At 36.6% G+C, this 25,716-nt stretch overlaps 1 long non-coding RNA gene across 1 annotated transcript in view; it reads left to right on the forward strand.

The window, feature by feature from the left end:
* Positions 1 to 796, forward strand: part of LOC148132502 (uncharacterized) — a 43,103-nt gene extending 42,307 nt beyond the window's left edge. Inside the window, exon 4 of the long non-coding RNA XR_015747354.1 lies at positions 730 to 796. This is a non-coding gene — a long non-coding RNA (uncharacterized LOC148132502). The remainder of the gene's footprint in view (positions 1 to 729) is intronic.
* Positions 797 to 25,716: the final 24,920 nt, after the last annotated feature.

Here is a 25,716-nt window from a genome sequence, read left to right on the forward strand (position 1 = left end):
GTTCATGAATATATTCTGACAGTTCTCATCATGATAAAGGCTGGGGGTGAGGAGACATAATCAAAGTTGCAAGATTCTGTTACTGTAACACTATAGTTAATATTCATGAGTTTGGTGTTCAAGTCTGATACAGTCAAGTCTGTGTAGGGCTGACACATAGGCAGCAGTAGTAGGATTCAAATTTGTTTATTACCGGTTCTGTGGGCGTGGCTTGGTGGCAGGGGAAGGATACTGTAAAATCTCCAGTCAGAGGTGGTATTTGCCGGTTCTCCAAACTAGTCAAAATTTCCACTACCGGTTCTCCAGAACTGGTCAGAACCTGCTGAATACCACCTGCTGTTAGGCAGCTATTGGTTTTAGTGAAGACAACTCAATAATGAAAGATCCTCAGGATGTTTGGCACCTGCAGAGTATTCTGGGACTCCCAATGTCCAGATTGTTCCAAGGCTCTGCTAATCACTTAGATTTGGGATCTAAATTGCTGTTGTGGAAATTAATTATATGCATACTATACTTTTGCAATCTTTTGAGCCTGGAGGAACTCTTGAAATATTTTTCATGTTTTAGGGAACCCCCTAAACATTCAGGGTCAAATACAGGTCAGATATCACAAAATAATACTATTTTCATGTACAGTCCTGTATACGTACATTAACAGTGTTCTTAAACTAAAAATAAAGACAAAGCTTTTTCCTTTCCCCTGCCTTCTTTGTCTCCCTGTCTTTGCAGGTGACTCCTGCTGTCCCTGGTGCTGGATCAGACCAGCTCTGGATCTCCTGCAGGGAGCTTCTCAAGGGCTGCTGCATCCATCATAACACATTTTCACATTATTCTGATGCTGGAAACAAAGAAAGAAATCCTTAACTATAGGGAAGGAGGGAAGAGAGGGAGAGAGAGAGATAATTTTCTTTTTTTCTTTTTGTAAAAAATAGAAAAATTCTGGTAACAGATGAAGTAAGATTTTGAGCATCAAAACATTTGACTTATTTTAGAATGAAGTGAATATCCACTTTGATATATATATTTTTAAAATGTTCAAAATGTATATTGAAATGTATATTTTAATTCCAGAGTTTTAACCAAGAATCATATTACAACAGCCATACAACTGAAAAGTCTGGGGAATAGCAAAGTTAATTGGTACCCATTAAGTATGCCAGGACTAGAACTAAAACTTCTACTTTTCTAGAAGATGCTCCTTACTAGTTCACTTATTCAGCTAATTTTTCCAGCTAAACTGTGGTGACAGTTGGTAAAGCTTAGAATCTTCCTTCAACTATATTAAGAAGTCATAGTCATGTTGTTTCATCACACAAAATACAATACAAATCTATAATTAGATAAAATACTTATTAAGCTCACCCAAAATGATTCAAAACAGCATGAAAACTTTTGAATTCTCTAAAATTCTTCATCCGACAAGGAGAAGACAATGTGAATCAAAACGATCTTTAAAAATTGACTGGATATTTCAGGTATGAGCTTTGCAGTGCAGATTTGGTCTCAAGAGAGCCTTTATAGACTGAGAGCATTTGCTAGTAGTAGGTGTAATTGGTGTCAGGTTTCATTTAGCATTAAAGAAAAATAAATTTGGCAACAGAAAAGTGATTAGTTCCCAATTCTTTTCTCACCATTAGGAAAGTACATAGCCATTTGTTTCTGGTGGAGAAAAGAAACAGTGAAGTACTCTCCTGACAAATTTAGCTTTTTCTATTAGTAGAAATGTTCCACCTGTATTGAAGCATTGGAAAAGACAGCTAAGTCTTTCTTAAGGATAGCACAATCACAGGTGATATCCCCTGTGAAGATGGCCTTAGTGCTAATTTCCTGATTTTAGCACTGTCTCATTGACTGTTTGCCAATAAATATTGGAAATTGAGGATTATGATTACCATAGTTTCAGAGTGGGTTTTTTTATGTGAGGATGAGTTTATGAGTTTATATTTAACTGTGTGTAGGGGGCTGGGCATTCTAGGATATGAGCAAAGGTGGGGAATCTGCAGATCACACGAAGATTTCAGACTTATTTTTTTCATTTCTTGAAACTTCTCAAGATCATCCTACCATTATGGCAATCTTAGATCAAGTAGTAGTTTGTAAGATATTTTTAACAAATTTAAAAGTATTCTGCTGGCTGAATCAATTGTAGTATTTTGTCTCAACCCACTTCAAGCACTCCTCATCTAAACACAATTAAATCTGGAAATTTGGGGCTGCCCCTTTGATGATATAATGCCACTTGAATTTACTTTTAAAAAATGGAATCCTAAATCTTATAAAAATTGGCTTGAGTCACCTCTGCACTTTCCACTACTAAACAATATCAGCTTTTTATGAAGCAAAACCATGATGTTCAAGTGGATATCCAGTATTTTTATTCTCACAATTCAATTGTCAATTTAAGGACATCCCAAGTCCCATGGGCCTTTCTTTCCATACTGCTACAAGTATATAAATTCTCCTCCAAACATGAATTCACAATTTACCAGCAGAGTGGTACAGCCTTTATCAGGCACAGAATATCTTTTCTTCATCCATCAGCTGGGTGCCTAGAATTCAGCTTTATCAAGATGTCTGATGACCACAGAGATTACAGGGGTACAAAGGAAAAGTCATGAGTTTCAGCTTTTTATAATTAGAGTGGTTCTTTTCTTATGCCTTTTTATTGGAGAAAATGTGCATTTTACTGAATTGCTGCAGACTTGAAAGAAATAACAGAATAAGAGAAGCATATTTGCCCTACTTTTAAAATTATTTTAAAAACACGGTGCATTTTTACTGAATGTTATAGGAATTGAAGGTTGATAAGACTTGCTAGATTTTGGTTGACTTGCATCATTATAGTGGTTGAAAACAAACACATATTTATGGCGGCTTTGGGGCAATTTTGATGGGTTGATCTTATATGATATCTGGATCTGATTTTTTTCCTCACACCCTATACTTTGGTTGGATGGAGGCAAGAACAATCACATTAAAATTCAAATGTAGCAGCTGGAAAAGAAAAGAGGTTTGCACAAAAGCTTGGCAAGGAACACTTTTCCAATCAAATATATCTCTCTCCAACACAAAATACCCTGAGAGATCCTAACTGGAATCTCATTCCCCTGAAGGCACCTTCATTACTATAAGTGATGGGCTGCTGCTGGCATAACATGTTCCATTCTGTAGCCCGCACTTGGGGAAACAATAAGATTTTGAAAAGCCAGCAAAAGTGTTTAGAAAAAAAGCAAAACACGTCATTTTATGTTGTTAAATATCAGATATAAATATTAAAGCCCTTAAGGAGCCACTGCTGAAGCTATATTTGACAAGCTACATTTGACAAGCTACTTTGTGCAAAGACTTTTTCTCCGACTTTCCCCACAAGACAGCTATTGTCAAGGAATTATCAAATTGGAAAAGGCTCTTTATGCCAAGTGAGTCCAGTTCCCTGCTCTGTGCAGAAATCTAAATTAAGGTTAGATGACTGTCTTGCCTGTCTCCCTGAATATATCCAGTAGCAAGGAGCCCATTGCCTCTCTAGATAATTGGTGCCATTTTCACACTACTTTCATTGGTAGGTTTTTTTTTCCTTTTGTGACTTTCAACTTTTTGCTCCACTTCTGTCCAATCCGAGGTAAAATTAACCTGAGGGTGTGATACCAAACAGTGTCTCAGAACCTGATGCCCACTAGATATATTGAAATTCTGGGAGAGGAAGTTAAAAACACCTGCATGGTGTTCATCAGCATGGAAAAAGTCTATGTAGATAAAACAAGCTGTTGTTATGAGAGCAATAGGGAGACTAGGCATTCTGAGATAGTTATTTATTTCTTACACTTCATCCTGATTTTCATACATTTCAAGGCAGAATAATATAAAAATAAAATAATAGCTCCGATCAACTGCATACGTGCTTAACGTGTGAAGAGGTGTTTAATTTCTGAATGAGCATACACACTATTATGAAGCCAGGTTTTTTTGCAGTGCCCTGACTCAACAGCAGTGACAAAGTAATTTAGTGCAGGTGAAATGGAAAATAGCAACGATCTTAAGTGTCCATGTAATTGTGCAGCTGCTTGAGAAAGCAATGTACTTGTTATATGAAAGCTGTTATATGAAAGAAAGTGAATTATTGTAGATGCTCTTTTATAAAATAATCACCTCACGAACAGAAGCACTGGAGTGGGTTGTTATGACCTTTAATATATTTTCATCCCAATCATTGTGTCAAGCTTTCTTATTGGCAAGGTCACCAAGGGCAGAAGGGATGTTGAGGAGTTTTTTAATGTGCTTATTTCTATCACAGAATGCCGTGCTATCGTTCCTGTAGGGAAATGTTAGTTTCAGATTCAAAAGGCACTGATAAACTTGGTTAAATTCATATAATGTCCATCTGCTTCTTGAAAAACAGTGCAATTTCCATACCTGCAACTCTGTGCAACAACATACTAATTCCCAAAGTAATTCTGAAATCCTCTTAAGCATTATGAAATATCAGCATTACAGACACAATAACAATTTCACTGCTATGAACAAATGTTCATATACCAAATAGGATTCCATTCAGCAATTCAGAACATGGTTCACTTCATCTCAGAACATACATACATGACCCCCGACCCCCACCGCTGCCTCTTTCATCAGCCCTGGATACAATTTAAGGCTGAAATTTAAAATTCAGCTTGGAAATTCAATTCTCTCTTTTTCCTTTACAGCTCTTTATAATTGGAGATAAGAAGCTTTAAGAACAATTCTGTTTCATGTTTGATAGAAATAAATAATTCTTAAAGTATTGTGATTGAAAAACCAAACCCCTTTTACTTTATGCTATTTCTGAGTGAACGAAGGTCCATCAAGTTTTATATAAAGTTCACAGATAAATTGAACAACAGAATTCTTTCATATGGCAATCTTATACCAATAACTCCTCCATTTCTTAATAAGTGAGCATTCCTTTCCAAAATTTGAGGTTTATTAACTATTGTTATTTGGCTGGAAGGTTCTCAGATGAACAGATATGAACTACTACATGTAAGAATCCCCCATCTGTGTGAGAGAAATAAATGGCCATGTACCAACCAGGTTTTCCCCCTAGCAAACCAAAACCTCAGTGATTGTTTAAAGAATCTTGAGTTGTAGATGCAGGTGAAACTCGAAAAATTCGAATATCGTGCAAAAGTTCATTTATTTCAGTAATGCAACTTAAAAGGTAAAACTAATATATGAGATAGACTCATTACATGCAAAGCAAGATAGTTCAAGCCGTGATGTGTCATAATTGAGATGATTATGGCTTACAGCTCATGAAAACCCCAAATCCACAATCTCAGAAAATTAGAATATTTTGAAAAGGTTCAATATTCTAGGCTCAAAGTGTCCCACTCTAATCAGCTAATTAAGCCTTAACACCTGCAAAGGGTTCCTGAGCCTTTAAATGGCCTCTCAGTCTGGTTCAGTAGGAATCACAATCATGTGCTGACCTGACAGTTGTGCAGAAAACCATCATTGACACCCTCCATAAGGAGGGACAGCCTCAAAAGGTAATTGCAAAAGAAGTTGGATGTTCCCAAAGTGCTGTATCAAAGCACATTAATAGAAAGTTTTGTGGAAGGGAACAATGTGGAAGAAAATGGTGCACAAGCAGCAGGGATGATCGCAGCCTGGAGAGGATTGTCAGGAAAAGGCCAATCAAAAGTGTTGGGGATTTTCACAAGGAGTGGACTGAGGCTGGAGTCAGTGCATCAAGAGCCACCACACATAGACAGATCCTGGACATGGGCTTCAAATGTTGTATTCCTCTTGTCAAGCCGCTCCTGAACAACAAACAAGGTCAGAAGCGTCTTACCTGGGCTAAAGAAAAACAGAACTGGTCTGTTGCTCAGTGGTCCAAAGTCCTCTTTTCTGATGAAAACAACTTTTGCATCTCATTTGGAAACCAAGGACCCAGAGTCTGGAGGAAGAATGGAGAGACACACACTGCAAGATGCTTGAAGTCCAGTGTGAAGTTTCCACAGTCTGTGTTGATTTGGGGAGCCATGTCATCTGCTGGTGTTGGTCCACTGTGCTTCATTAAGTCCAGGGTCAATGCAGCCATCTACCAGGGGATTTTTGGAGCACTTCATGCTTCCTTCTGCAGATGAGCTTTATGGGGATGCTGATTTCATTTTCCAGCAGGACTTGGCACCTGCCCACACTGCTAAAAGCACCAAAACCTGGTTCAATGACCGTAGGATTACTGTGCTTGATTGGCCAGCAAACTTGCCTGACCTGAACCCCATAGAGAATCTATGGGGCATTGCCAAGAGAAAGATGAGAGACATGAGACTGAACAATGCAGAAGAGCTGAAGGCCGCTATTGAAGCATCCTGGTCTTCCATAAAACCTCAGCAGTGCCATAGGCTGATAGCTTCCATGCCACGCCGCATTGAGGCAGTATTTGCTGCAAAAGGGGCCCAAACCAAGTACTGAGTACATATGCATGCTTATACTTTTCAGAGGTCCGATATTGTTCTATGTAGAATCCTTGTTTTATTGATTGCATGTAATATTCTAATTTTCTGAGATTGTGGATTTGGGGTTTTCATGACTTGTAAGCCATAATCATCGCAATTATGACAAATCACTGCTTGAACTATCTTGCTTTGCATATAATGAGTCTATCTTATATATTAGTTTCACCTTTTAAGTTGCATTACTGAAATAAATGAACTTTTGCACGATATTCGAATTTTTTGAATTTTACCTGTATATTACAAATAAAATAAATTGAAATACATTTCAGGATGAAAAGTATTGTTTCTTTCTTAAATAAACTATACGTGGCATGTTGTCTTTATTCTTCAATATATACTATATAAATCATTTGATATACTGTTTTGTTGACAAAACAAATGATTACTATTACAACAACCAGATTTCAGTTTTCTTATTCAGACGTTATAAAATCAAATATTAAAAAGACAAATGGCATATGTGGTGTTACTTTATCATTTTCCCCCTAATTATTCCAAACTTGTACACTTTTGTATTTCATTTTCAAGATGTCCTCTTATTATATTAGACATTCATTTGCTAGGAAAGAAATAAAACTTCTGCTTCATGAGGATATTTTAAATTATTTGCTTTAGTTTCAAAGTTGCCCATACAATATAGGAACATTATAGTTAAAAGGACACATACATAGTGGTTACTACTAGAAAGTATTATCTAGAAGGAAAATGAATGAGGAAATGCATTTTCCATTTGTAATGTATTGGGATTAAACTACTTTGTTAATATTTGTTAATTCCTTCTTCTTCTTTGAAATACTGTTGACAATTAAGCAGAGTTTACTAAACACTTAGGCAAATAAGCTCTGACAGCAGTTCTATGCTAGCATATTTTAAATGGATTATCTGAGATATTCCCTCTTTCCCAAGGAAAAGCACTGTAACATAGTACAGTGGTGCCTTTCTTATTTTTTAGCTGATAAATGTAGGTGTTAAACCCATTAACATTTCTAATCCAGTTTGAAATATTGTGAAGTTTCAATTTATGAAAGTTAACATAAAACTTGGTGAGGATAACTGCTGTGCTAAAATTAGAACTACATGCAAGATCAAACATATCTTGGCCTTGCATTTAAATCTATAATTATGCATTTTGATGAGTTTTTCATGTCTCTATAAAGTGACTGTCTAATCAGAATTCAAATTACTTTGCCTCCAATTGTTTCTGTATCTGTATTCTGCAACACACTCCAAGGTTGGTCCCCTCTTAGTTTGCAACTGGCCCAAATATGATTATTCTTTTTTTTAATTTTTACTGAAATTTTTGTCTTCTTTTTCAACCAAGCTTCAAAACTGTTCTTACATATAGAAAGGACACACAACCAGCATTACTTTAACCAAGTGTGTTTACCAATGGGTCTGTGGTTTGACTGCATGGAAGTTTCAACTGACAACAAATTGCTCTAAATAGGATTAGGAACAAAATGCAACTGGACAAATGGCTATTGCATTTGCACAAAACTATGTGGTTTTCACAAATGCTGTGCCACTCAGTTGCTATAGAGCCAGAAAAATTTGATAATCATGCTTTAACTCAAGGGTGTCCAACCTTGGCAACTTTAAGACTTGTGGACTTCAACTCCCAGAATTCCTCAGCCAGCAAAGCTGGTTGAGGAATTCTAGGAGTTGAAGTCCACAAGTCTTAAAGTTGCCAAGGTTGGACACCCCTGCTTTAACTCATGCTTGGTAATACAGACTTAGAATCAGTGAGTGATTCTGAATATCATCAGAAGATATAATGTGGTGTTTTTTTTAATATGAATTGTACCAAATAAACTATAGTGGGTCTAGATTGTTGCTGAGTCACTAAGTTGAGTCATTAAGTTATGTCCAACTCTTCATGACCCTATGCACTACAGCATGCCAGGCTGCCCTGTTCTTCACGGTCTCGTGCAGTTTGCCCAAATTCATGTTCATTGTGTGAATGTCACAATCTAACCATCTCATCCTCTGCTGTCCCCTTTTCCTTTTGCCTTTCATCTTTCCCAATATCAGGGTCTTTTCCAATGACTCCTTGTTAGGTGGCCAAAGTATTTGACTTTCAGCTTCAGTACCTGTGCTTCCAAAGACTAGTTGTTGATCAATTGTTTTTATTTTCATTATTTTATTTTATAATGCAGGATTGGCTGTCTGTCAAATGATTCAATTCCTTGCAAAGCATTTGTGAATATAGCTACTCCTAGTTTCTAAAAGACAGCTACTTTACAATGCCAAGAGATATTGAATTAATTGGGATATGAAATTCTACAGTCTCAACATAAATGTAGCATAAAAATTAAAATGTAACTCTGTAATTCTGTAAATTGGAGGCGTGTCAGATATGTGCAAGGATCTGTAAAGGTCAGGTAAGGACAAAAGAGAAATGATGTAAAGTAGGATCAGAATGCCATAGTCCTAGGATAGCCCTAGAATTCAATGACAGACTTTAATTATCTTAATTTAACTGTTTGGAAGGTTTTTTAGATCTTTTTTTATATTGAAATATTTTGCCTTAGAGTGAATTACTCTTATTAGGTGATTAATGTTCATGTCTTAACATTCATGTCTTCATGAAGCTTAATCTTCATGTCTTATTTCTAATACTTCTCTTGTTCATCCCGCTATTGAAATCATATGTGTGAGTTGTGTAGCTTCCAAATCATAACCCACAACCCCAAATTCTATCACATTCTGGTGCCTGAACTCCAAACCCCACTCAGTCACCAAATTAAGCCAATGTGTTTAGATTTAAATTGATTAAATTCTAACTACATTGTAAATAGGGCTGCAACTGGATGACAATTTCTTTCTTAGAAATTCTGGGTAGTATAATCAATCAGATCAGATTAAAAGAGGTTCCCTTGATACATGAGGAAATAGCTTCAGTTTTCTAATTTGTGCCCTATGGTTGTTTGTACTTAAATGTGATATTAAGGTCAAGGTCTTACATGGTCATCTTGCACACCATAAATTCATTACTCCATTTTAATTCACAAAGCAATGCAGCTGAGAACAAGCTGTTTTATCTTTCACCCTGAGTTGCAAATGGAATCCATTTTCTCTTAATTTTTTTTGAAGAATGACTCTAGAGAACAGATTATGAAGAAATACAAGGTTATGATACTTGGATATTCAGTATTTGTATTCAAACCCTTCACTTGACTCTCCTCCATTGCTAATGACAAAGTTAATTATTTATTCATTTATGCAATACCATCCAAATGCATGGTGTTTTACAAACTAACAATAAACAGGCCCCAACCCAGAGATATTTACAAACTAACATTTTCCAGAGAATTGGTAACCTACGTAGCTATTTATATTTGTTATCCTGCAGCTATAATTCTAATTGTAATTACTAAGATTTTAAATAGCTGTATGATCCTTGCTTTGTTTACAATTATTATTTCTGAACAGTAATTCAATTCACTTCCCACACCCTTATTCCTGCCTTTGGCAAATGTAGTTTTAGTAAGATGCTTAGTCACCTTGTGAGGTCTACCATCCTCAGGATTCTGTTGCATGATGGGAGCTTTGCTTTAAAAAGCTGCCATTGCATTGTTTGCAGGAACCATTCAGCTGAAAGACATGCCATAGAGTTAGTCTCAGTTTTTTCATTAGCACTGTCATCTGCCTGTCAATCTTCATATTTACCAGGAAGAAAAACCACTACCCCCCACAATGTGCTGAATGCTAAAGCATTGTAATGTCAGAGGACCATGAGATGGGTAATGGTTTATGATAGAAATAAATCATTTGTAATAGCAAACATGGAGAATTGCAAGCTTTTGTAAGGAATATATCTTGCCAGAGTTATGACTGTCAGATTTCTTGAAAGCATCAGTTTGATAAAGCACAGCTTTATTACATATAATCATGTACTGAGACAGGGAGAAGGTTTGTGCATTTTCCATATGTTGGGGGTAGGGAGGAGATAAGACATCATTAAAAGACAGCTAAATTAGTTTTCTGTGTTTTTATTAAGAGGTTAGTCTTTTCAGTGTTCTGAAGCATATAACATTGATCACTCATCACATTAATGTGTAAAAGCCATCTAAAATAAGATACTTGCCTTTGTAAAAGAAGGTACTTGAAATGCAGACATCTCTGAATTTAATAATAGTGTCTTTTCAGAGTACGAATAAGTGAACAGTGCAGAATTTCTGTGTAAGAGCTTTGAAAATAGCCTACATAATCACTACAACAAAAACGATGTTATTGTTTTTAGAATTTGTATAAACAAAATAATGATTTCCCAAGAATACACATACAAAAAATTGGGGAAAAAATCCTAAGGGCTCTTGGAAGAAAATAGCACTCTAATTATAATCATGGGGGTATGTCAATAATTTAAGTTCCAGTTTCAAGATAAATGTGGCAACAGAACAAGATTCACACATGGTTCTACCTCAAAGAAGACCAACATGGGGTAGATAAAGCCACTGCTGACATTAATCCTGCTTCAGTAAAATCCACCTGCCCTCATAATTATTTATTATTATTATTCTGAATATTTATTACAGTGCCAGAATTAATTATGTGCTGGAATAAAAGCAAAATGAATGATTGGGGATTATTTTAAGTAAATAGTGTTACTTATACTTTATTCAGATCTAAACCCATTGGGAAAATGAAGATGAACTTCATAATCAATCTTTTCAGCAGACTTGGCTTTTAGTGTTACAACTATGTGAAACCACTGAAATGGTGATACCCCACCAAAAAAAACCTCATTGCTGATTGTATAACACCTTGCTAGCTACATCCATCAGTATATGCATGGAGATAGGTATAGCTATTGATAAGCACACACATACAAACCATGGATAATAATCAGGGGTGGGATTCACATTTTTAACAACTGGTTCTGTGGGCGTGGCTTAGGTGGTGGGCGTGGCTTGGTGGTCATGTGACTGGACATGTGGCTTGGTGGTCATGTTATTGGCTGAATGTGGCCAACTCAATATCACTCACATCAAGGCATGCATCTCCTCACCTGGCCTCTCATGACTGTGGGGATGCTGCAACAGTCATAAATGTGAAAAATGGTCATAAGTTACTTTTTTTAGTGCCATTGTAACTTTGAATGGTCACTCCACACAAGCAAAGTACCAGCAAAGGAGGGGGGAAAAACTCCAGAGACGTTCCTGAGACAGGAAGTCTAGTCCTGCCAAGAATGTAATAAGGGTTAATGGAGAGGCAGTTTCTATAAGCAACAGCAGAATGTTTCCTTCCTGCCTTCCTTACAGGATTAGGCCAGTAATTTCTTCTAACAACCAGTTCTCCAAACTGCTTAGAATGTTAACAACCTGTTCTAGCGAATAGGTGTGAACTGGTAGAATCCCACCCCTGATAATAATTATAAATATGGAGAAAGTAATATATGGTGATGTTCGATGTTGTTCCAACTAACATGATTATCTGAGAAACTGGCATGCCATTAAATAACAACATAAGTAAAATATATTATTACTCTCTCATTTGATTTTCCCCTATTAGTACAATGAGTGTATGTTTTCTCTGCTGAAATGTTTAGATGGAAACATTATGAAGCATCTTTTTTTCCCTCCACTGTTGGCTTGTTTAATGTTTCTGCACTTCTTTTTGCAAGGGCTTGTCTGGCATAACCTGTTTCTTCCCCAAGGTCTCTGTTTTAAAATATTTTGTGAGGTCAAAGCATAAGAAGTATAAACTTCTGGCTCTGTACTAAAATTCCTTCATCTTCTGCCAACTATCACTGTCTAGAATATGAATGTACGGGATAAACATAATACATGGAGTTCGGATTAGTTTTTCAAAGACTTCTATAATTACTGAAAGGATGCCAATATTTATCCAAATGGTTACAAGGCTTAGGATTTTAATAACCTTTTAAATGCCTAACTATTCTTTTCATAGTCTTCCTATTTTTTGAGATAATATTTGACAATAATTTTCAAGGATAGTAGAAATATATTTATTTAACTCTGTCCATGAAATAAACATCAATTGAACCAGCACTTCAGAAGTACCATCTTATTTCACCTAAGTCCAATTTATTTTTTAGATTGATGTAGATAGTCTGCAATTGACTTTCCTTTTTGCAGTTTTTAAAGTCCCTTTGGTCTTAACTGTTGAAAATGGATAGATGAAAACTCTTGCCTTTCTGAAGTGAAGAGCAAATGCTATGGTGCTGACCTTAAACTATGTCACTTAAAAAAAAATCAAGTATGATTTCTTTTTAAATAAAAAAGAGCTGGTGCCAGTCTTTTGCAACTCTCTGTTCCCCCAAATTTTAAGTGTAAGTATTATTTGCTTGTTTATTTTCAATATTAGATAAGTATGTCAGCCATTAACCACAAAAAAGCTTCCACTTCTGAGGCTGTAAATTTATGCCCACCTGAAATAAATCTTACTGAACTAAATTGGACTGATTTCTAACTTGACACATATAGAGCAGTACTTTTTCTGTAATCCTACTCCTAGCATTCCTACTTTCAGAAATGAAATTCAATCACCACAAGACATTTTCTGCTTAGGTATGTCTTGTTGCTGAGAATTAAGTAGGTCATCTAAACAAGGACACAGACAACATCCTCCTGAGAGTAACCAGGTATGGATCAGTTTAGATCTGCTTATAATTCTATAATTCTGCCTATTCCATGCAGAAGTAATTTGTGTAATTTGTGGAACAATATGTTTAACTCAAATAAGCACAGACAGGTCTTTAATTATGTTACTTGCCAGGATTCATGGCAGAGCTATCCCAGCCATATGGCATAGTTTGCCAGTGCCAGACAAGTTGAACCAATGAGAACAGACTGCATGCCATGGTATACGAAAAACAATTCAGATCCACAAAAAACTGAAGGAGATGAGGTCACACCAGGGGATTCTCCTGGTTCGGACCGGTTTGGGGAAACCGGATGTTACATTTGTATCTGGTTCACTGAACTGGAATTTGAACCGACCAGCTATCCCTGTCCACCCTGCCCCTCCCCTTCCAAGAGTCTCCACGTGGCCCATTTTCAATGCAAGTGCAGGGTCCACACCGAGGCTCTTGGAGGCGGAAAAACAAGCCTTCCAGAAGTTGGGAAATTGGCCTGTTTCTGGCTTCTGGAGGGCTTCCAGAGGCCAAGGAGGCCATTTTCGCCCTTCCAGAGGCCCGAGGAAAGCCTCTGGACTCTTGAGAAGGCAAAAAATGACCCTCCTGGAAGTTCTGGTAGGCCACGCCTACCCAGCAACTGGGCAGCAAACCGGTTGCTGGGATTTTTGAATCCCACCCCGGGTCACACATTCCTCTTGAAGATTGTCCAGATGTGGTAATCAGACCAAAAAGGCAGATCTTGTACTCAGAGCTATGTGATACAGGAGAGAGAGCAATAGGAAAGTACACACACTGACTAATCTCTCACCCTTGCTCTTTCCTGAAAATAGGGCTTTTTTGTTCAGTTTGCAACTGAACAAAAGTGGGTTAAGTGCTCCTAGATCGGGGGTCAAATTCAAGGCCTGTGGGCCAGATCTGGTCCATGGGATACTTATATCTGGCCCATGGGTCTGCCCTGGGAACAGTGATGTGAAGTGGGCCCAAGGTGCTTCTGCCAGTGAAAATGGAGCAGCCACCTCAGGCTCTGTTTTCATTGGCAAAGGCACTGTGGCTGGTCCTTCACTTTTTGCTGGCATAGGATTAGCAAAACAAAAAAAACAAAATGAGAAATGGCTCCCCTTTTTCATTTGAGCATCCAAGATGGGACAGTAAAGGAGAAAGGGAAAGAGGAAAGAAAAAGAAGGAAAGATGGGAAGAGAGCTAGGAAGGAAAAAGAAGGAAAGAGGGGAAGGAAGAAGAAAGGAGAATAAAAAGGGAAGGAAAGGGAAGAAAAGGAAGGAAGGATAACAGATAACAGATAATCAGAGTTGCAAGGGACCTTATAGGTCATCTAGTCCAACACCCCACCCAAGTGGGAGAGCCTACACTATTTCTGACAAATGGCAGTCCAGACTTGAAGGTCTCAAGTGAAGGAGATTATAATGAGAAGGAGGGAGGGTGTGGGGGAAGTCCTGCCTTAGTACTTGGCCACATCAGGTGTCCCTGACATGAGTGATGTTGAACTGGCCACACTCACCACACCCACTCCCACCATGCCCCCCCAGGTCAAACACAACCCTGATGTGACCCTCAATGGAATCGACTTTGACACCCCTATCCTAGATGATAGACTTATCATTTAGGAAGAGAAATAGACTTCATTACAGAGATTGGAGAAACAGAATCAAATCCTGGACTTAGAAGCATAGTCCTTCCATGGCTCTAATTCTGATCTTTGAATGTAATTCTTCACTATAAATTATATGGTTTAATCCAACCCACCCAGAGGTGGTATTCAACAGGTTCTGACCAGTTCTGGAAAACTGGTAGCGGAATTTTGAGTACTTCGGAGAACTGGCAAATCCCACCTCTGACTGGAGATTTTATAGTATCCTTCCCCTGCCATGCCCACCAAGCCACATCCACAGAACCGGTAGTAAAACATTTGCACCCACCCCTCTTTAAATATCACGATCATCCTTTGACTGAGGGTAAGAGAAACTTCACAGCAGTGTTTCTCAACTTCAGCAATCTTAAGATGTGTGAACCCAATTTCCAGAACTCCAGAACCAGTGTAAAGTTGCTCAGATTGAGAAATGCTACCTTACATAATGGAATTAGAAGAAATGGGCCAACATTCTCCATATGAGAACCATGATATTTCCAGGATTTTCATCTGCTCTTCCCATTTGTCAGATTGGTGCTCACACAAATGACATGACCATGAACCCTTTCATCATGAGCATCTGTGGGGACAAGACAGGCAGAGGATTCTCTGTACACAATTTGTGTCATTTGCATGATAATGTCACCACAAATGTGACCTCTTTATTACTCCATTGGAGCTTTTAACAGAAAACTATGTCTTAAACTTCCAGCCTTCTCCCAGGACTTTCCTTCTGTTCCTTAATGCATTTGTAATGGATTTCTTTTTATATATATTACATACAATATTTATTCTAGATGTTGCATGCCTTTACATACTTATTGAGTATCATGTTCATTGATAGCCCTGCTAGTTTGTCCAGATGGCATATTCATCTCTTGCCAACTCTGTTTTCAGCTTATTATTTTATTTAGCCCAAGTCTCTGGAATTGGCATTAGAGCTCATAAACAGAGTGGAAGGTCTCCAGATCCCTCCTTGTTGGCACCCTCACCGTGCCCTGGTTTAATAACTTGGCTGCATGGAAAGCAATTTTCCCCCCCTCCTCCTTATAGAGCATTAGCAGAGCCAGACTGCTTGACCTAGCAAATTGTCAAGAGAGTTTAGCTGTGGAGAGATGGTTATAGGAAATGTAGCATTTGGAGAAATATGGGTTTCACAATATTCCATCCTGGCTTTTTACTATTTTAATACTGCAGTCTATGCAGCATAAACATGCATCTTACTTTCAACTCCACATTTAAAAGAAATAAATGGTTGAATAGGCAGAATATTCACACTATTCAGCCATATTTGTTAAATAATAACTAAATGGTGTGCATTGTTGGAAATGATCATATTTTAAGCACTGGCAAATGCTTCATGAACTTTCTATAAAAAACGGGAAAAGGTTTTGGGTTTATTTATTTTATGATAGATATAATCTGTCCAAATGCATTCAAGATATATGGGTACAATAAAGACAACACAAAAACTAATTAAAGCAATTGGAACAAGACATTACAACTTATATAAAGATAATAACAATCGGTAAAAATCAAATATGTCAAAGGTGCCATTTAGTTATAATAAACTAAAGGGCAAATACTTAGTGGAACAATCCTGCTTTGGCTAGTTTTCAAAATGGGTGTAGTGTAGGGGCATTTTTATCTCCATGGGGTAAGAATTCCACATTCTAAGAACCTTGCAAGAAGCAGATTGCAACAGGTTTCTTCTGGAGGAATGAAATAAATTAGATTTGATAATGGCAAGGCGCTTCCTGATATATCCTGGTATTGCACCTTATAGGACATCAGCAGGGGGTTGAACTATAAGACAAGGTCCCTTCCAACTTTTGTTATTCTTTTATTTAGCAGACAAAATGAGAGTGGTGTGGAACAAGCTGCTTAGAACAATGAGGCCTCCTTGGTTGCTTCTACTATTTGGGACTTAACTCTGTTGCTAAGCAGTAAGTGGTGGGGACCTAGCCAATGTGGGAGTGTCTTTAGGGATATCTACAGCAAGGGTTAAAAAAATAAACTTGGTAGCTGCAATTGTGCAACTGAAGCCCTGCCCTTCACCAATGATTTATACAAAAAGGGGTGAGACTTTTTTCATTGGGTTGTTAACACTGTCTTAAGTTTTTGAACCCAACAGTAGATGACCCTGGGCCTTCTATACTGAAATATTGAATATCTTTTGGATAGCCATTAACAGTGTTTAACTACTCCAGAGAAGCATGAGACTTGAGTAAAAAAAGTTAGAATATATTTTATGTAGTCATTTTTCAGACTGAATAGTATCCATTTAGTGTTATTCATGCATTTTAGAATTCACTGAATAATTTGTCTTTGAAGGAATGGAATAAATAATCTTTCAAAGGATATATTCAAAAGATTTTGACCAGCACTCAGAACTTTTAATCATAAAATAAAATATAAGTAACTGTAAGTACAATTCATTTGTCAACTAGATTTATCAAAGCAAATATATTAAAGTATTTCACCGTCTTGGTTAAGGCAGTTTTTATTGATATGCATAGAGCTTAATGCAGAAACACATAAATATAAATGCTTTGCTTCACAGGAGCCTTGTGGTCTATTTTTAAGCACGCATTAATAATATTTATGTCTATGATTATTCTTAGACTTTTATTTGTATATGCTTTCATTTGTGTCTGGATGCCTTCAATTGTATTTGGCATCATTGGAGCTTCAGGGCTGAAATAATATTGCATATACTTGTCAGTTGCTATATTCATAACATGCTTTGAAATCTAGTATTATGGTTATGAATTTTAGTGTGCTTGAAAGGCTTTCTAGGGAAGTGGAGTGAGACCAGTCAGAAGTCAATCATCAATGAGGTTGACAATCAAGGCTTTTTTTGTGTGTGACTTCAAGACAGTCATTACATCTCATCCAAATTAATCTCATAAATAGAGTGATTCAGATTGAAGAAGTAGCCTCTGAGTGCATTGCCTTAAAGTACTATTGGGAGAAAACATTTCAGAAACAAGTACATAAGAAAGAGACTTTATTTCATTCAATGTTCAATATAGTACAGTATATACAGTAGCATAGTAGTGCTAGAATATGATTTAATGATTTTTGGCAGATGTTAGTTGATAAAACTAAGGGAGTTTCTTTTCTGAGCAAAATGAAGCACTGGTACTGTTCTTCATTCTCTTTGCGGTCAGTCTGATATTATGAACTATTAGTTTATTGCTGGTGTGGTGGGAGGGATGTTTTTGAGACTTACAAAGAAAGGTGTTTTTTTTTTCTTTTGTAATGACATTCTCAGACATCTTAATGCCAGAGGGCAGTCTAGTTAATTTAAAAATGGTTACTCCTGATACATACATTGCTATGGCAAGAACAACCAAGTGTCTGCAATCCCAAACTTTTTGTAGCTTTGTGCACAAATTAGCAGTTAAGAACTGCATCCAAACCAGATTACATTACATATCAATAGCAATTGTAACACAGGCTAAGCAAACATTTATTCTGCCAGATAAGTAATACAACATCCATCCATCCATCCATCCATCCATCCATCCATCCATCCATTCATTCATTTATTCATTCATTTTCACAATAATGCTACAGTACCTCCTGAACATGATTTGCTAAATGTATTAAAATATGCATATACACACATTCAATTTGAAAGAACAACAATAGCTGAGTTTTAATGATATTTTTTTAGAAACAACAACTATCCACTTTACTGAAATCCATTATGTGTTTACACTTGTTTTTTAATCAAAACAAATCTGTGCATGTGTGATGCCTTTTTTTGGTATGCTTCAAGGAAGAAAAATGTTTTTAATTTAATTAACTTCCTTAATGATTCCTCTGCCATAATCCTAAACTCTTGCTTCTCTAGTGGATTTACCTTAGATCCGATTAAAAAGCAGGAGATTGATAAATATTTGATCACGACTTGGAAGACAGGAAAATCACCTGTGGGCCCTATACCATGAATAAAATGTAAATTTTACATTTTATTTTATTGCATTGTTAAATTCTGTTTGCGATGCCAAGCTCTTGCATAAAGTTCAAAAAGTTTATTGTAGACATATTATAAATAAAATCAATTTGGTTTCTGTGCTCCCTAGTTAGGTTAATAGAATAACAGATTCTGTTTTAACTACTGGTATGTATGTTAAGTGTTTGCTGAGATGGAGATACTTTACTTTGACTTTTTTTGTAGCAGCTTTATATGGCAAAGAATACTCCTTAGCACTTTTGGTTGATGACTTTCTCCCCCTCCCCTCAAATATTTTTCAGTGGATTTTGATAGGAATCAATTCTCTGCAAGTCTAACTGCTCAGGATTTACAGCATGGAGCAGAAAATTCTATATGTCAGGACCACAGTGTATGTATTCCCCCTCAAAAAAAAATCTTCTTTTTCATTTTACTAAAACACAACTGCAGTCTGCTATAATTATGAAAGGTCGGCCCTAGTAAGGGAAAATGGCGCTCTTTGTTTTCTTACAGCGCCAGAAAGAGGAAGATATTTTCCTTCTTTTTTTCTTGTTGGTTTTTTTTTTCTTCTTCATTCCTCCTCAGGTCAAAAGGGCCAAAAATCTTTTAAAAATCTGCATGAATAACATTTCTGATTAAATTCCCATTATCAAGTCACCGTGCTTCTCGGGGAAACAAAAAGTATGTTGGTTGGCCATATCTTTTTCACATTGGGTGAGAAAATAGTCAAAGAGGTCATTTTAATCAAAGAAACTGCCCAGATAAAGAATTAAATGTAGGCTTCTCTAATGTTTTTCTAGAATTCTAACTTTGCCCTCTTTTTTTCAAATAATACATGCCTCATCTAGTTTTCTAAATTTTGTTTTACCAATGGGGAAAAATAAAATAATTAACTACCTCAGCATTCATGAACCTGCCAACTCTAAGGGCTTCCTTAGAGCATATTATACATTCACCATTTTAAAACTTTCTTCACCCATTTTCACTTCTCACTTATAGCTAAGTAGTAGACACTCCCTATTGTTCCCCAATTTTGCTAAGCTTCTTTGCAATAAACAATTTATTTAAAGATAGTGCTAGAATGTGTCATTAAAACTAACTTTTATTTTCCATTGAAAAAAAAGGTAAGTGGTTCAAATTAGAAATGGAGTTGGAAAGAAGATTGCACTCAAGATACCATACCCCTCTGTGTTATGTGTAATGTATAATATAGTGCAAAGAGGTTCATTCCTAGAATTGGGGGCTTATTTAGTCCAGTAAACAAATTTGGGCTTTATTTACTTTTTTTTCAACCAGCAAACAAAAACAAGAAACAACAATAGCATCAAAGATTAAGGCCCCATTTTTAAAGAGAGGCCATTTTTCTTAGCATCTGTTTTGTCAGCATGTAACTATTTATTTGATATAACTGAGCCTGCTGTAATTAATTACCTGGCATCACTACTCCTCAAGATTATTGTGGCAGCATCTGTGCTTTGGAATTGTCTCTCTTGAGAGATCAGACCTCCCCTTACCCTCCCTGGTCACTTTTAAAAATATATTAAAAACTGAGCTGCTTTGGGGAGTATTCCAGCTGAGGTCATGGCTTATGTCATCTTTCATCCTTAATTTTATTCATTGCTTACATTTTATCTTAGCAATTGATTTTGAGATCATTTTATTGGTCTATAATTTTATAATTTATATCTATTTTTTAAACTTTTAATGTACCATGGATGTTTTTATTCATTTTTCATAGTATTTCATGGAACCTGCTAAGTCTTTGGATTGAGGTAGGATATAAACGAGAGTATATAAATGAACGTAATATAAAATAAATATGCAGCAAGTTATTGCTGAAATTTAACTTACATACTAGGGCAGTTTGCAACTCCTTAAAGCAGCTATATTTTCTTTTTTTGGTTTAAGACATTGAGGACATAAAGGGTAAGCTAAATGCTGTGAAGGAACATTTTGCCTTCCAAATCAGTGGTCTGCACAATGCTATTATTGATTTATTTTATTTAAGAAAATGTGACGCTCAACTCACTCTAAGGGACTCTGGGCAATTTATCATATCTCTGCAAAAACTCTGATCTTGAACTGTCTGCTAAAAATCTCTGTAGGGCAAGCATTACCTTCTTTTAGGACAAATCAGTGGGCTTCATATCTTGGGACTTACATTATTGAAAACAGAGTTCAGTGTTTGAAATAATTGACTCATTACTACTTTTATGCAAAACAGTAAAACAAATTAATTAAAATATAGTCCCAAGAATTATCTCAGTAGTTTCAGTTCTTTCTATTTATTTGACTCCTGTATTCAATAACCCCCGACCCTCACCCCCCAAAAAAAAAAAAAAAAAGCTAGACATAGATTTTAGTGAAAAGAAGTGGGAGTAAATGGCCATTCTGTCTTTTGGCTTTTTTGTATCTTAATTTTTTTTTTTTAGAACAAGTGATCAGAAATTGAATTGAAGCCACACTTTGGATAAATACTTATCCAAAACAAGTAATATACCTGCTCTTTATAAAATTATCAGAAAATTAAAAACTGAAAATTCAAAATCCAATTATTGGATTACAAGTACATGTAATGAATCTTCTGAAATCTCCTAGTTCAGGCATAGAAGAGAATTAATACTGATATATGTATACCAAGTTAAAAAAGAAATGTGATCCAGAGCATTGTTCCATTTTGGCCCACTCTTTGAATATCTATATGGAACCCTTAAGTGTAAGTTGGTTTAACAACCATCAGAAACAGAACAAAGAAACCATTTCAGGCTGATAGATAATAGATAGGCAGTCCCAAGAGTTCATTAAGTTAGAACTATTTATGCTACATTCTGCCTGATAATCCAAAATAAATTACATTCAACTGTTAGTTCAGCTATTTTTCTCTAGTGAAAAGTCACCATCTCATCCTTTGTCTCAGTCAATAAAACTTGAATCATTTCATCCTGTTACATTTTATCCATTGTGAATCTACACACAGTAGTTTATGAAGATACTGGCAAGCAAGGTGTAAGGACAGAATGCAATATATATAATTATGAGTTTGCATTCAAAAAGCCCAGGGGGAATTCCACATTTATGGGGGGGAGGGCGGGTTTCTGCCCAGTATATACAGTAGCATCATTCTGTTCATCAATGGAGAAGATTATTTCTCCACATTCATTAGGAAGATGCTTCCAAAGACCTTGACTAACTCATGTCATTTTTTTTTTTGCACCAAATAACCGAGTCTGTAAAATAGATGGTTTTCCTTGTCACTTATATAGCCGATGGCAGGTCCCTGCATGTAAGCACCAGTCAGCATTCTTTCCTTTGGCTTAGAGCACTTTTCAGCGAGTGCTAAAGAATTGCTTTAAGAGCTCGAAAAGCTGTCAGATCCCCTGTGAGATTAAATGAATACACTTGCTGTAACAGAAAGGAAAGAGAAATCTGCTTGTTCGGGGCAAGCGTGCTTTGGCTTGCTGCTGTCAGAACAAGCGTAGGTTAAGACTACTGGTAAAGATTTTGAGCTTGTTCTATTTTCCTACCTGCCTAAGTAAAACTACAGATAATGGAATGCCTTTTTCCTCACAGTCTCTTAATAGAAAAGAACACTGAACGCAAAAAAAAAAAAAAAAAAAACCAGCAAACACCAAGATGGATGACAGAGAGAAAGAGGGCTTAAAAATGAAAGCAGTTTTGCTACAATTTTATTTTATTCAAAAGATTAAAATATAAAATCCAAAAGAAAAAAAAAATCAAACAGAGACAAAATAAAACTAAAGCAAAACATTGAAAAAAATGTGAATTAAAAAAAGGACAAAAGCACATATTATATCCCCTAGTTCAGTGGTGGCTAACCTTTTTGGGCTTCCCCTGCTGAAAATTGCACTTGCACTCATGCACTTGTGTGCCAGCACCCAGAAGGCAATGTGTGTGTGGGGGTTCCCACGCCCCCTGCGCATGCATATGAGACCTCCTGCATGCCCTGAGAATCTCTGCGCATGTGCATGTGTCTCCCGCACCCCCTGCCCCCACACATACATGCCAGATACCCAACAATCAGCTATTGAGTGGGTGGCATGCACGCAGTGGGGCTTTTCTGGGCATGCCGGCAGAAGTGGCTCTGCATGCCACATCCGGCATGCGTGCCATAGGTTCGCCACACTGACAAATCTATTGCAACAATAATCTTGTAAATGAAAAAAAAATTAAGTAGATTTCAATTTTACTTATTTACTTGTAACTAACAACCAGCTTTACTTTCCTCCAGTTCTAATCTGGTACACGGCAAAACATTTTTCTCTGTTTCCTTTGTTTCTTTCACTGCACATAAATCTAAAACTAAAGAGGGTTTAAGCTGCTTCTCTCATGAGTTTCAGCAATAGCAACTTCAGAACAGAAAACATTCTAAATGACCTTGATCCACCTTGTAGGAAGAAGATACAATTTGGGCTCAGGGCTACATGGGAACATGGCCAAAGAGTCCCCCCAAAGATTTTGCTGTCATTTCAATTAACAGTATATTAAATGTTCTTTTAGTTAGCCTTACTAAATTTTACTATCCCAAATATACCACTAAAAGTGAAGTCGTACACACCTTAAGTAAGAAATCAATGGCCTACCTGAGGTTCAGCATAGATTCTCTGCCAGAAACCCAATGTCCGAGTTTTGACCTGATACACTTAGAATATTTGCAAAGTGCTCTAGGCCAGGGGTCTCCAACCTTGGCAACTTTAAGACTTGTGCACTTCAACTCCCAGAGTTCCTTAGCAAGCTGAAGAATTCTCGGAGTTGAAGTCCACAAGTCTTAAAGTTGCCAAGGTTGGAGACTCGTGCTCTAGGCTATACATCCATACCTACACACACACACACACACACACACACACAGAGAGAGAGAGAGAGAGAGAGAGATAGACAGACAGACAGACAGACAGACAGGCAGGCAGGCAGACAGACAGACAGACAGACAGACAGACAGAAGAAATTGTGGTAAGTATGTGCAACCAACTACCAAATTTGATATTAATATGTTTGTGTGACCAAGCCATAAAGAAAGGGAGTCTCCGTGAGAAGTCCTGAATATTATACAAATGTGTGTTTTTCAGCTGAACTGCAACAAGCAGATCTCAGCGTGGGAAGACTGCTAATTGCAAAGCTTGATTGCAACAGCTAATCAGAGTCACAGGGAAAAGAAGTGTTGGGAATTAATTAGGCAAGGACCTTCAGAACAGCAGCGGGAAACCTCCTAGTGACCTTTATTTACAGTCAGTTAAACAGAAGTGTGACTAAAAATGCCAAGGAGCAAAATCGTATTATTAATATTGATTGCTTAAAGAAAATGAATAATTTAGAAGTCATCAGAATGCAGGCAAAGAGAAGGAAAAGCACAGATAGTGCCTTATGAACATCCATCTTTCAGAGTCCTGATATTCTGAAACAGAGATATTTTTATTTATTTTTTGCCATCACAAAACATAATTAATTTCATGATGGAGCACGCTTGCCTGTTTCTGCTGCTAAGACATGTTTGTAAATTGCAAAATGGACAAATGCCATCTGGTGCACAAAAGATTCCATATATTTGTAGATATATCACATATTTCCTTCATATTTTGAAGATGATAGCAGTGACTGAATGTTCTTTGAAGATACATAACCAGCTTCTGAAACCCTGGCTTATATTCACCAAGCATCCCCCCATGAATAACTTCTATCTCTGTTACACGAGCTTATTTTCTGATTTTATTTAAATCTCTATTCTTTACTCAGATGCCTAACAATTTCCTAAAATATAACAAAATCTAGAAAGTTAAAAGCATATATTAAAAGTAACAATAACAATACAATACATTTATTGATAGAGTCAATGCTTGCATATTGTATCATTATGTTAAATTCTGTAAATTAGGGTAGCAAAATATGGCCAGGGATTATTGTTAGGAATATAAGTCACCTAACAGCTATTTGGGTTGGACAATATATAAACCAGGATAGACATTTTAAAACTGTATCTTTAAGAAAATGAAAAAATGGTAATTGGGTGTGGTTTCTCAAACGGCCATAAGATGGAGCCAGAAACCTGGGTTGTTTTAGTCTTAGTCTCAGTGAGTCTCTGTTTCCTTCTGTTGGAGAGTATTGCCGTTCTTCCTAATTGACTGATATTCATGGATTTGATGTAAGTCTGATACAGAACTGTTTTTGACACTGGACTTTGATATTTGGATTATCCCTGGACTAAAAACTGCCTTGCTTGTGAATGACTTTGGACTGCTTGTTTTGAACTTTGCTTAAAATCTTTATTGGAAGTAAAAACCAACATTTACTGTACAGTGTATCTGTGTGCTGTGTGTGTGTTATTCAAACACTACTCTCAAATACGTCTCCCTGTATGTACTCATTCTCCTAACGGGGAATTACCTCAACAATTATATTTTTGCTCATTTCTTTTAAAAACCTTTACCCCAAGAAAGTTGGTGTACCTGTTTAAGTTTGGAAAGTTAAAAGTGTGGTGGTTCTAAGCATTCTTTTCCACACTCAGTAAGAAGAATCATATTTATATTGAAAGGAAATTGTTTGTTTAAGTCGCTGTACTGTGGGCAAAATCTTGCATGATTTCTATAACAGGATTTATTACAACCTGTCCCTTCCTAATACAGATAGTACTCAACTTACAACAGTTCCTCTAGTGACCATTCAAAGTAACAACAACACTGAAAAAGTGACTTATGACCGTTTTTCACAGTTACAACCTTTGCAGTATCCCCATGATTATGTGATCAAAATGCCAATGCTTGGCAACTGGTTCATACTTATGACTGTTGCAGCATGCTAGGGTTACATGATCACTTTTTGTAAACTTCTGACAAGCAAAATCAATGGGGAAGCCAGATTCAATTAACAAACATGACACTAACTTATCAGCCACAGTGATTCACTTAAAAACTGTGGCAAGAAATGTTGTAAAATGGGGCAAAACTGAGTGAACAAATTGTCACTTAACAACATAGATTCGGGGCTCAATTCTGGTTGT

Source organism: Notechis scutatus, chromosome 2 (assembly GCF_049901735.1).
Source record: "Notechis scutatus isolate UNSWTSFEM ecotype Mainland chromosome 2, rNotScu1.2, whole genome shotgun sequence".
In the NCBI taxonomy this organism is placed as follows: domain Eukaryota; kingdom Metazoa; phylum Chordata; class Lepidosauria; order Squamata; family Elapidae; genus Notechis; species Notechis scutatus.